We start from the raw sequence: 14049 nt of genomic DNA, 5'->3' as shown, positions 1-14049 counted from the left end.
ACCTATACACACACACACACCAGTGACCTAAAACACAACACCTATACACACTCCACACACCACATGATAAGAGCACACACCCTATGCACACACACACACATACACTGCACATTGACTAAAACACACACCTATACACACACACACACCAGTGACCCCTAAGAGCACACACCTATACACACACACACACATACACACATTGACTAAAACACACACCTATACACACACACACCACGTGAGCTCAGGAAACACACCTATACACACACACCTGCACCAGCATTGATAGAGCAAGCCACACACCTGCTATACACACTACACACTGCATTGATTCAAGGCACACACCTATACACACACACACACCACGTGATCAGTACACACCTATACACACACCTGCAGTGGAGCTCCACACACCTCGCACGTGACTAAAACCTGCCGCCTATACACACACACACACCACAGTGATCTAAGGCCACACACTATACACACACACACACCACGTGAGCCTCAGAACACACACCCTATACACACCTCCACACACCTGCATTGAGCTAAAACCTGCACACCTATACACACACTCACACACCACGTGGATAAAGCCCACACCACCTATACACACACACACACACGTGCACTCAGAAGCCACACCTACCTATACACACACACACCACATGATTCAAGCCACACACACCTATACACACACACACACCACGTTGACTCAGAGCCACACACCTATACACACACACACACACACCATTGAGCTAAGGCCACACACCTATACACACACACACACCATTCAGTATACACACCCGTGATAAGACACACCTATACACACACACACACCACGTGCATTGGCTAAGACACACACCTATACACACACACACCACATGACTAAGAACACACACCTTTATACACACACACACATACACTGCAGGTGACTAAACACACACCTATACACACTCACACACCACATGATGCATAAAACACCACACCTATACACACACACACACCCACGTGCATTCAAAACACACACCTATACACACACACACACCTGCGTGACTAAGGCACACACCTATACACACACACACACACTGCGCATTGACTAAGAGCACACACCTATACACTCCACACACACACGTGTCTAAAACACACACACCTATACACACACACACACCCATATCATCCTAAAGATAGATTGTAAATAAAATACTAAAGTGTTAAAGCAGTGAAGACATTTACAGTCCTGAACATCATGGACTTTCTATTATTCCACTAATGCAGTATTTAAGTTAAAATACAGACATGACTTAGGTGAACAATGGACCAGAACAGACTCCATCATTCAGCTGTTCTGTCCAATAGATAAAGGAATTCTCAGCACTAGAAATACTAGTATGGTGATTGACCGTTTTACTCAAGTCCAGTCTCTGAGATAATCTCTGATGATTCCACCCTCAAAGAAAATAAGATAGAAAAAGTCACCAAGAGGCATGAAGTAGACAAGATACAAGCAGCAAGACAGATGAAGAGAATGGCCAGACTAAGTACACTAAAATGCACACTAAAGACACTAAGAACTTTTTGTCATTTTTTCTAAAAACATCAGTTTTCTGTAGAAATAGAATGACATATCACCCACGACATTTTCTTATAAATTCAGATCAAATTATGATGCAGCTTTAAAGATGTGCCCAAACTTTTGCATAAAACTGTATGTGACTATAATTCATTTAAGGTCTTATCAGGTCAGCATGCACACTAAATATCAACTTTTATTGTGTATTTAAATTCTTTACCTTTAACATTAATCTTCATGTCTCTGTGTTTCTTCTCAGTGCTGCACCTGTAGTCTGTCCTGATCTTCTACTCTCAGGTCAGATATGAACAGAGACAGATTACCAGGAGAAATGTTATTAAACAGCTGAAGTCTGCCCGCAGTAGTGTTCATCATTTAACACGTCAGTCAGAGATCCTGTTCTGAAGGTCATCCAGGTGAATGTCTGAGGTTTGGTGTTCAGGTCAGAGCAGGAGCAGAGTAACAGAACTGAACCTCCTTGGAGGCCATTATAAACATCTTTACTGTTAGCAGAGAGATAACAGCCTACAGAAACAAACACACAAAAACTCAAAATCTATTGAATACTATATGAAGTACAAAAAAAAATTACACTTCAGTACATTTAATTCTAAAATCTTGAAATATTTCTCTTTTACTACTATTGACTACTTAAGAATTATTAGTATGTGTGAAAAATACATTTTGGGATATTGATCTATATCTTAGTGTTGGTTTGATTAGTAAAGGTTTACAGATGTGAATATAAATATCACAGCTAAGGATGAGAGAAAAAAAAACAAGTCATGAGGTTGAAGGAATGTTTTCAGTTTGTCATTAAGAGGTTGTGAGATACCCACTGCATCCCCACACTGCTCACAGATCCACACAATTACACTTTTATATAAATAGTAATGAAATTAAAAACATAGAACATATGAGGCTAAACTGGAATTAAAGCTAATAAAAATCAAAGCAATGAAAGTGTTGAACAGTTCAGTCCACATATACCACTCTAGTCAGTTTGGAAAATGTGAACACAGTGTTGATAAATGCATGTAACTAATTGCAGAAAATAACAAGTATCAATATGATGTAATACAGGGAGTGAAGTTGGTGGTCAAAGCCACAGCAGTGACACCTGGGTAAGGCTAAAGGAGAAATCAGCTGTTTTATTCTATAATTTTAGTCATATTTTATAATTTAATTTAAAGATTTTTACTGAATTAATTTAAATGGATTGTGTCAGTTTTGGAAATGTGAACACAGTGTTTATAAATGCTTGTAACTAACGCTAAAATATGATGTAATGTAGGAAGTGAAGGCAGTGGTCAGAGAGACAGCAGTGGTCAGAGAGACAGCAGTGGTCAGAGAGACAGCAGTGACAGAGAGACAGCGGTGGTCAGAGAGACAGCAGTGACAGAGAGACAGCAGTGGTCAGAGAGACAGCAGTGACAGAGAGACAGCAGAAAAAAGTTCACACACATCTATTTACAGCTAAGACCAGAGTGAAGAAGTGATGTACAAGTTACAGGAAATAACTTTTCTACTATGCTTTATATGAGTTATTATAGATACATTCAATAAGACAGAGATTGAGATAATGACAGAGACATTATCAAGCATCAGCCAGGTCACTGTGTACAGAGCCAACTAATGTAGAGGACATTAGGATTGACCGCAGGTGGACCAGTGATTCCCCTCCCCCCATGCACCAGAGACTTTTTAACAAGGACACTGACAAGTATTCACAGTTTATAAAACCACAGACACATGAACAACTAGCATTCTCATAGTTCTGCAGAGCCAATGTGAGACACCCAGCATGTCAGAGTGACCACAGGACTGTGGTCAGGGCAACGTGGGGGCTGATGGGAGACTGACAACTTCCTCTTTCTCTAACAGGGCATTACATTTTCTTTTTTTCTGTATTTTCTATCTAAGAATGATATAAGTTATAAAATGACACATAGACTCAAAATATTATTCCTGATATTATCCATCAGCACAGAGGCACTATATTGCCAAAAGTTTTGGGACATCTACCTTTACATGCACATAAACTTTAATGACACCCCTTTCTGAATCCGTAGGGTTTAATATAGAGTTGGCCCACCCTTTGCAGTTATAACAGCTTCAACTCTTCTGTGAAGGCTTTCTACAAGGTTTGGCAGTTTGAGTAGTTTGACTAAAAGTGCATTTCTGAGGTCAGGGACTGATGTTGGGATGAGAAGACCTGACTCATGAGTCTCCACTCTCATTCATCCCAAATGTCTTCTATCGGGTTGACGCCAGGACTCTGTGCAGGCCAGTCATGTTCCTCCACACCAAACTCACTCCTCCATGTGTTTATGGACCTTGCTTTGTGCACTGGAGTGCAGTCATGTTGGAACAGGAAGTGACCATCCCCAAACTGTTCCCACAAAATTGGGAGCATGAAATTGTCCAAAATGCCTTGGTATGCTGAAGCATTAAGAGTTCCTTTCACTGGAACTCAGGGACCGAGCCCAACCCCTGAAAAAAACGCCCACACCATAGCCCAACCCTCCACCAAACTTTACTCCTTTTCGGGATTCTCTCACGAAGATACTGGCGAGCCACTGCTGTTTCCCTCTGCACAGGCTGAGACTCTGAAGATCCCTCACCCTGAAGACAGTTCATTTAATAACATATTGTTCAATAAACCTTTTGTCTTCTCCACTCTTGGTGTTATTTCTGAGTTTTCAGAGTCCTCAAACCCAGCTATAAGCATTACACACTTGGCACAATGCAGTCAGGCAAGTACCGTTCTCCAGACAATTGCCAAACCCAGACTCGTCCAGCGGATTGCCAGACAGAAGTGTGATTCTTCACTCCAGAGAACATGTCTCCACTGCTCTAGAGTCCAGTGGCTGTGTGCTTACACCACTGCATCTGACACTTTGCACTGCATTTGGTGATGTAAGGCTTGGGCGCAGCTGCTCGGACATGAAAACCCATTCCATGACTCTCTACACACTGTTCTTGAGCTAATCTTCTGCACAATGTGCTCCTCAGCATGTGCTGACCCCTGATCTGTGATTATACGTGGCCTACCACTTTGTGGCTGAGTTGCTGTTGTTTCCATTTGCTTCCAGTTTGTTATAATACCACAGACAGTTGACTGTGGAATATTTAGTAGTGAGGAAATTTCATGAATGCACAGGTGGCAACCTATCAGGTACCATGACAACCATTCACAGAGCTCTTGAGAGCAACCAAATTCCAAAATTTCTACAGATTTTTTACAAATATTTGTAGAAGCAGTCTGCATGCCTAGGGGCTTCATTTTATAAACCTGTGGTCATGGAAGTGATTCAAACACCTGAAATCAATTATGTGGAGGGGTGTCCCAAAACTTTTGGTAATATACTGTATTATATATACAATAACTCCAGTTAAAATACTTCATCTTTCATAAAAACAATAAAAATTATTGTTAACATATGCTTTCATGGCATGCACCTTAACTAAATATAGTTAATACATATGTTACATCTTCATTGGGCTACATGACACCTACATAAACCCTTCATAACAACTGACATGAACCTAAATACATATTATATGTAGGATTATATTAGTTGTTTGTTGATATGTTAATGTTTATGTTAAATGATTTCACTGGAACACTGACACATGAAGAACAAACACAGAAACTCCACACAGATGGGAACCTGATCTCAGGACTGAAGCAGGGACCCTGGAGCTGTGAGGAGACGACGCTACACACTGCATCACCACACTGCTCATAGATCCACACATTTACACTTTTGTAGAGATGGGAATGAAGTGAAAAATAGAACACATGGATAAGGATAAAGGAGAAATCAGCTGTTTTTTCTATAATTTTATTTATAGTTTATAATTTATAAATTTATAATTTATAATTATAATTTAATAAATATTTTTATTGAATTTATTTTACTGAATTGTGTTAGGTTTGAAAATGTTAATAAATTGTTGATAAAAGCTTGTAACTAATGCTAAAAAATAAAAACTCTAAATATGATGTAATGCAGGAAGTGAAGTTGGAGGTCAGAGAGACAGCAGTGACAGAGAGACAGCAGTGAGAGAGAGACAGCAGTGACAGAGAGACAGCAGTGAGAGAGAGACAGCAGTGACAGAGAGACAGCAGTGAGAGAGAGACAGCAGTGACAGAGAGACAGCAGTGACAGAGAGACAGCAGTGAGAGAGAGACAGTGACAGAGAGACAGCAGTGACAGAGAGACAGCAGAAAAAGGTGTGACATTCACACACCTCTATTTACAGCTAAGACCAGAGTGAAGAAGTGATGTACAAGTTACAGGAAATAACTTTTCTACTATGCTTTATATGAGTTATTATAGATACATTCAATAAGACAGAGATTGTGAGAGATGTAATTCAGTAAATGTGTAAAAACATACACTGTAAGTATTATAGGGATGTAAAATAATCTGACTGTAGAATCCTCCTTATTCATTAGCCCACCTCTCTTCATCAGTACATTTTACACTGAAGTTAATCAGGAAGAGAAAAAATCCACATGATCAAAGCTGAACAGGTCTAAATAAGGACATTATAACACAAGGCAGGATGTATGCGTTTACCTTGTGTATAAAGATTAACTCTGTCTTTGAACAGATTCATTAGAAGAACATGCTGGTCTTGATATTTACATTTTTAATGTTATTAATTCTCTAAATAACAAACATTCAATAGTGTTTGGTTTGTTAGTTCAGGATCAGAGGCTGAACTCTGGCCTACTGTAAACCCAGTCTGGACAGAAACCACATGAACTAAACACAAAGCAGCTGAACTAAGAACTGGCTAATATTCTCCTCTCCTTTCTGTAATAGAAAATAGAAAATAACTTCACTCACCTGCAGCCACATGAAACACGACAGACAAAAGATACAAGCACTTCATCATTACTGATTCTTCTGGTACACACACACACCAGTCCCTCAGCGTGCAAAACACACACACACACTCTGGACACACTGCCTGGAGTGTCTTCTGCTTTATATACTCTGGTTTTCAGGAAACCCTACAACGAACCACTACGTCATTTCTTATTTTTGAAAACGTATTTCATCACTAATTCCATCACACACATATAGATTCATATAATATATATATATATATATGCTGTAAAGTAACAGAATGCTTAAAAATAGAAATGTTAATAGTTTATTTTCATGAATTTACAAAATGCAAAGGAGGCAAAAAGAAGAAAAATCTAAATCAAATCAATACTTGTGTGACTTCCCTTTTTCCTTCCAAACCAGCATATAACTAGCATATATGAATGTGTGTGTGTGTGTGTGTGTGTGTGTGTGTGTGTGTGTGTGTGTGTGTGTGTGTATATTTAGCTCTGATGTCCCATCAGAGTATATTCACCAGCAAGTGTGTTTCTGAGACTTACAGGAAGTGATAAAGACACACATTTTACCACGTGTGAGCTGGGAGGAGCACTTAGAGGCTGATCACATGTGATTATAAAGAGTAAGATTCATCATAGGAGTTTAATTCTACTTATTTACATGAGTTAATAGGAGTTTAAAATGTTTTTAAGGTGATTTTATTTCATTATTTATTTATTCTTTTATTACAGTGCTAAGGCTTGGAGACTAAGTGGTGACATCTTGTGCCTCAAAGGCTCTACTACAGCTGATCTACAGATAATTACTCATTAATGATCTAAATCTACATCCAGATTCCTGCAGAAAGAAGAAAGAGACATTAATGTCTAATGTACACAAAATTATTTTCATTCATTTTAGAAAACATTCTGTTGAATTAAACAGGATAATTTACTAAGTGATGTTTCAGATGCATTTTTATTATTATTTCTTTAGTGTAACAGAGAAAATGGTTTATCAAGAAGAAAAAAATCTAAAGCAATCAATGATAAACACACTTATAAAGAGGAAACTATCCAGGAGGAAACAAGACAGCTGTGTACAGGAAATCAGTGGATTACAGAAGGAAGTAAAATAAAATGAAGATGTGAGATGCTGGTCCTCTGCTGGTCAGACAGGGAATAGTCTCTAGTGACAAATATGAACATTTCTATTAATATTCTCTATGACTTCTGTGTTAAAAAGCATCTATAAATAGTGTAATACATACATGGTAAAATTGGTTAATTATGCTTTCTATTTAAAACACTTTTTTAAATGTATTAAGTGCATTGAACTAGATTCATTTTGATTAGTTTGATTCACTATTCAAAAACATACATTTTTACCTCTGTGCACTAACCTGCTAAATACCTAGTTAAGTTTCAAAGACTGAAATAGTGCTCAGGGGCAGGAATCAAACTTCAGTCTGCTTGTGTTGTGAGAGTCAGAAATAACTCCACAGTGCAAAGACAAAAACAAAATGCAGCTTAACCACAAGAGAGTCATTCCAATAAATCCAAAGAAGCAATCCAACAGAAACAGACCTTCTAAGGAAAAGGAGTAAAAAAATCACAAAAATGGGGTGAAATCAGCAACAAGGTAAGGGTAATAGCAGCAGCAGCAGCAGCAGCAGCAGCAGCAGCAGCAGCAGCACTTATAATAGGCCCAAAAGTCTGACCTTAACAATGACCAATCACCAGGCAACTAAATTAAGAGAAACACAACAACTTAAATACACACAGGGAAATAGAGACACAGGTGACATGCAATGACACCTTTAACAGACAGAGGAAACACATCAGGGGGAAATGAGGGACCTCTAGTGTCCAAAACACTACATAACAAGTCCAGACTGTAGTAGTTGAGTATGTTACTATGGTCTAATGATCGCTGGGGGAACCAGAGAAAACACAGTAGGTTTCAGGGAGAAATGTCCATATGACAGTGATATTTATTGCAAATAAGTATGTCATACATCAATGTGTGACTTTAATAATGCACACACACACACACACACACACACTGTATCTATCCCTTCTACATTTTATTATCAATAATGTGTTCTTTATGCCTAACACCTGTAACAGACTATAAGGACATTATGTAAATTACACAAAAGCTAGATTAGAAATCCACATTCAATCCAGTCCAGTTCAATAATCCTCCTTCTTTTATTTTTTACCCAAAGTCTTTAAAAGACAGAAAGAAGAACTTCTATAGCAGTCTTCTTACACAACAGCATGATGGCAAAAGCTTTTTCTAGAGCATTTGTTTTTAACCTGATATAACAATGTTACACATCAGATATAAAAAATATCAAATACACTTAAAATATAATTATCAAGATTATTCATCAGCAATTTTCTATGGATTAAAATTGAATGCAGAACAATATCTCTTAGCTGAAATTAGTAACTGTAACACATACATACATATGCCAGAATCTGCTATATGGGTGATTCTCACGAAATCTTGGTTTTAAAAATTTCAAAACATGAAAATTTTGAAAAAGCTTAAATTAACTTTTTTCAGACATTAAGAACAAAGTCTGGAGTTTTTGTGAACATTAATTTAAAAACTTTTATTTTACCATGTAACACCTTTTGAACATAATTTCCAAAATAAGTCCTAAATAAATCTCATTACATAACACTGTAGAAAACATTAACACTGATAGAAAAGCAAATACATTTTCACAGTTTTAAAAATGGATGATTAATAGTCATGCACAGTTACTTCAAGTTCTGAAATAATATTTCATTTTTAATTTAACAGTTTTTAAAATTTTGAGCTGATTTCTCTCGTTAACGCACCACCGTCCACAATTTACAACCATTTTTCTTTTATATTTTGAAAATACCTTGACATTTTCAAAATGATGTGACAAACTTCTGAGAGAACATCATTTTAAGATTCTGCACATGCATTTAAAATCAAAGTACTATATTTCTATTCATTAAATTAACATCTAATAAACATGAGTTTCTGTAATGATGTATAGGTTTCGATAAAGAGGTTAATTATTTGGTAATGATAATAACTATACTAGTCTGAGATTTATACTGAGACTTGTGTACCTAGTCTGAGATAATGCAGAAAGAAACAGATAATATTTCCACAATCAATGCATTCAGTTCAAAACAGTTTTATTGTCCAGTGCTTCAAAAATACAAAAAACAAAAATAAAAAAATTAAGAAAAACATTAAAAGCAGGAATAAACATTTCCAACGTTTACCTAAAAACATGAAGCATTTTACCATGGCACTAAAAATAACTGACCACTGTCTTTTCTTTGCTTCTTAGTCAGGCGCTTCAGTTTTCTTTTGATTCTTCCAGTTTGTTTTTGCTTTTGACGTTCCTGGAAACGGAAAGAAAGCATTACATTAAATTAGTCTCATAACATGCCCGGAAAAAATATTTTATGTACATCATCATATGAAGTATAGACTTAGATGCTTACTCTAGTAGTAGTAGTGTGTGTGTGTGTATACTCTCATGTACATTTCCTAACACTGTAGGGTGTTTGTGCTAATTACCCCTGCTGTAACATCTCCAAACCTAACCTTCTCTCTCTCCTCTTCTGTACTCCTCCAGCAGTTCTGGGTTTCTGTAGAATTTTTCCTGAACTTTGTCACCCTGACCTTTGCTAAAGCTTTTTTTCACACTTGCTGATTGTCTCACAATGAAACAAATCATAAAAGCAAAATATCAAACATTGTTAGGAAATTTGAAATTAATATTAAATTCCTAAGAGATATTTAAAGTTCTCCTTTACCACTGTAACTGGCCTTAAATGAGTTTGCGGTGTATGTGAGAATGGTGTTATGGAGGGATGAGGTGCCTCAGGGATGTTTTGCTAACTAATAGAGAAGCCACTTGATGGCTTTACTAATTTTTCTCCAGTGCATATAATTAGAGCCTTAATAAAGTACATTTTCATAAAAAAATTGTAAATCTAAAAATTTTAGAGAATGTAGAAAACTTCCTGTTTGGGTAATGAGAATCAAACAGTCGTGTTAACATTCTGACAGTAGAATATTTAACATTTACCTGGAGAGATATAAAGGATGATCTTTACCTGGTCACCATCTTGAAGTAACTTGTCCCATAGTGCTCCCATCACTCATAATCAAATCTCTATTTCCATTCTGTATGTGTGTTTAAACAAGTCCTCAAAGTGTTGTGGAGGATGAGAACATCAGGCATGGACACATCAATTTTCCTCATTTTTTTTTCATAATTATTATACATCAATATGCAGTAAAAAAAATTCTTGTCATCTAGAAATAATCTAAGTAGAACATCCATTTATTTTTTCTTTACATTTTTTTATGTTGAATTTATTGGCTAAAACACACATTCAGACACAGCCAGGATACGTTGCGGTAATGAGAATTTTCAAAGCAGAAAATGCAGTAAAATAGAAAAAATAGATTCAGTTTCTCATGTTGAAATTCCACATTGTGCAAGGTAGAGGACAGTACTGTCTTTATTCTGATTTTTTTATATTACTAAATTACACATTTTATATTTGAAATCATTAATGCCGTGGGTGTTTTCAATGGTTTCAGTGAGAATCACCTGATTCTAATAACCTTCTGTGTACATTGTTAAGTGATGTACATGGTAAACCTTAGGAAGTTATGTCAAGCATGAAAGCTGATCACAGAGATATGACAACTGTGAGTCTCTGTCCATAGCGCCACCAACTGGCAGCTTGAGGAAGTGTGTCACCTTTTTGGAAATCTCTAAATATTTTGTCCCTTTACTTTCACCTGATTTGGTTCTAAAATCAAGTGAGGAATAATGCCAGGACAGAGGCTGATGTGAAACTGTGAGGGGTACGATTTCTTGATTTGATTGGATTTCTTTGAATCAGAGTGTTACTAATGGCGGCGCATTTTACATGAGAACCATAATAGGAGAAAATGAATCTTCCTCATATAATATATATATAATATATAATATTTCACATATAAAGTGTAAATGTTTATGAGAAAGTCCAATGTGCGCTGGTCCCTACGCGTGGCACAGGGCTGCCAAGCAGCTCTCCTGGAACAGTCAAAATATAGCTGCACAGCTCATAATTCACTTTCTCAATGTATATGCATGAGACCCGGTATACATTTTAGATCTCACTGAGCTTAATGACGTTCATCCACCTGTCAGCTGGGATCTGCTTAACAGGAAGTCAGTTATTTTGGGATGTTTGGCTTTAATGGAATTTGATATACTCTTCCTAGGGATTTATATGATTTTGACCAAACAGGGGGTCCGTATAGTCAGAAGACATTTGAGGATCTAAAATTGAGAAGGATTCCTGATAGCTCTCAAGCAGTTCAGCCATGAGGAGCCCTTAAACTGATGGTGAATAAAAGGAAACCTTGAGGAAGTGGCTGTAACTTTTGGTGTATATTGAGTGATTTACATCAAACTTCAACTTTATGTTAAGAGAAGAAAAGCTGATCCACATGGACATGACTACTGTGAGTCTCAGTCATAGCGCCACTAACTGGCAGCTTGGAGGTGTGTGTCTTTTAGAAATCTAATGTTTTGTCTCTTTCTTTCATGTGATTTGGTTGAAAATCAGAACTAGAATAATAGCAAAGACATGGCTAGTCTGAAACTGACTGAAGGAATTTGTGATATTTGTGAATATTGTTGCTATAGGTGAGGAGTTTTTTAAAACATAATAGCATCATGTTCTAAATTTTATATACACACATAAAGTCCAACCAAAAAATGTATATATACTTCAGGAAAAGAAAAAACAGTATGATGTATATTATGTTGGTATGGAAATTAATAACTATTATCATAATATCATCATAAGATAATTCCTAGTTCTTTGTATAAGTGCTCACTGCTGACCCTTTGCTGTACCTGGCAATAAAACTTTTTTCTGATTCTGATTGCATTATACACTATATTTGCCAAAAGTATTCGCTCACCTGCCTTGACTCTGCATATGAACTTAAGTAGCATCCCATTCCTAATCCATAGGGTTCAATATGACGTCGAGTCCACCCTTTGCAGCTATAACAGCTTCAGCACTCTTCTGGGAAAGGCTGTCCTGGTTTAGGGGTATGTTTGTGAGAATTTTTGACCATTCTTCCAAGAAAGCGCATTTGTGAGGTCACACACTGATGTTGGGGCGAGAAGGCCTGGCTCGATCAGTATCACGCTCTAATTCATCCCAAAGGTGAACCTATCAGGTTGAGATTCAGGAGCTCTGTGCAGGCCAGTCAAGTTCATCCACACTGGACTCTATCATCCATGTCTTTATGGACCTTTGCACGTTCACTGGTGCACAGTCACTGTTGGAAGAGGAAGGGAGGTCCAAACTGATGACTCCTAAAGTTGGGAGCATGGGTCTCCAAAATATGTTGGTATGCTGAAGCGTTCAGAGTTCCTTTCACTGGAACTAAGGGGCCAAGCCCAGCTCCTGCAACAACCCAACACCCTGTAATCCCTGCCCTCCACCGGCTTTACACTTGGCACAATGCAGGTGGAGTCATGCAGTACCGTTCTCCTGGCAACCGCCAAACCCAGACTGGTGTGCAGATTGCCAGATGGAGAAGCGTGATTCGTCACTCCAGAAGCGGCGTCTCCACTGCTGTAAAGTCCAGTGGGCGTGCTTTACACCACTGCATCCGGCGCTTTACGTTGCACTTGGTGATGTATGGCTTGGATAAACTGCTCTGTTTCATGGAAACCCATTCCATGAAGCTCTCTGCGCACTGTTCTTGAGCTAATCTGAAGGCCACATGGGATTTGGAGGTCTGTAGCGATTGACTCTGCAGAAAGTTGTTGGCGACCTCTCGGCACTATGGCCTCAGTATCCGCTGACCAGCTTAATCAGTTACGTGGCCTACCACTTCGTGGCTGAGTTGCTGTCATTCCCAAACACTTCCACGTTCTTATAATACAATGACGGTTGACTGTGGAATATTTGGAGAAGCGGGAAAATTTCACGACTGGATTTGTTGCACAATTGGCGTCCTATCACGGTTCCACGCTGGGTCACTGAGCTCCAGAGAAGACCCATTCTTTCACGTGTTTGTAAAAACAGTCTGCATGCCTAGGTGCTTGATTTTATACACCTGTGTGCATGGAGGTGATTGGAACACCTGATTCTGTTGATCTTTGGATGGGTGGAAAATACTTTTAGCAATATAGTGTACATCCAGATTTTTACAGAAAAGAAGAAAAAGTGCCTTTACTGTCTCTAGTGTGAACAGGTTAATAATAATAATAATAATATATTTTTTCCTTCACATATCATGCTCGGAATTTGGATTAAGTTTTAAAGCTATATATGTGACGATGTAAAATATTTAAAGTCCTCTATAAATAATATTTCTGTTGAAGGAAGTAGGGCAATTTACTAAGTGATGTTTATGTTTATTACTTTACTTTTTTCCTCAGAGGAAGTTTATAACTGGCTAATAAAATGATGTTCAAGTCAGAAGTTTGAGAAATATTCATCTGCAACATCTATATTGGGTTTTCAGGAGACTCCACTTCCAGCTCCTCACCAGGTTGAACATTTCCCACTCCTCACTTCCACCTCACTCAGTCCTCACTCTGTG

The sequence above is a fragment of the Hemibagrus wyckioides genome, linkage group LG06 (assembly GCF_019097595.1).
Source record: "Hemibagrus wyckioides isolate EC202008001 linkage group LG06, SWU_Hwy_1.0, whole genome shotgun sequence".
NCBI classification, from domain to species: Eukaryota; Metazoa; Chordata; class Actinopteri; order Siluriformes; family Bagridae; genus Hemibagrus; species Hemibagrus wyckioides.
This window is presented reverse-complemented; position numbering follows the sequence as displayed.